The sequence below is a fragment of the Triticum aestivum genome, chromosome 7B (genome assembly GCF_018294505.1).
Source record: "Triticum aestivum cultivar Chinese Spring chromosome 7B, IWGSC CS RefSeq v2.1, whole genome shotgun sequence".
NCBI classification, from domain to species: Eukaryota; Viridiplantae; Streptophyta; class Magnoliopsida; order Poales; family Poaceae; genus Triticum; species Triticum aestivum.
In genome coordinates this window covers 755,883,260-755,883,949 of record NC_057813.1, presented here as the reverse complement: position 1 = coordinate 755,883,949, position 690 = coordinate 755,883,260, and positions in this window count along the sequence as shown.

Genomic DNA, 690 nt, shown 5'->3' with positions numbered 1-690 from the left:
CGGTTCCCCAATCAGGCTGTCAATTCGAGCTCTCCCCACCCCCAACTTCCACCTACCAACTCTCATGGCGGGGGCGCGACGTCGTGGGCTGCGGATCCGTCAACTTGCACCGACGACTCAGGTTGCGGAGCAGCGGGCGCTCCCACTTCCAGGGGCGGCTCCCCTCCCTGAGATTGACCCCAACTCACCGGAGGCTCGACGGGGGATGCATCGGGTGGTGCGGGAGCGGTTCCCCAATCGGGAGGCATGGGGAGACATCCACCTCGACATCCTTCACTATGTGAACTTCGCCGAGAGCACGTGCTTCATCGGCGACGATGGCTGCATGGATGTGGAGCTCCTCTTCTGCGCGATTCAGGAGGCCGAATCGTCAGATCCTGCGTAGGCGACGAAGTGGGCGTTCTTCAAGACGGCGAACCCATATCGTCTCAACATCAGGCCGCCATCGGTGGAGGGGATTGCCAGCATTCCGCCGGAATTCCTCCCGACGGGGGTGGAGCTGCCCCGCCGCCGTCAGTAAAGGACCTGACGCCCCTCCTGCACCAGCGCCGCGCCATCGATCCCCCTCCCTGGCCAGGTGAGGGAGGTATGCATTCGTTCCGCTTGTCACATGCATTCCTTTCGCGTTTGTTGGCTCTGCGTTCGCGGAGGATTCAGTTCAAAGTGTTGAAGGATAGATCGGCGATTCAG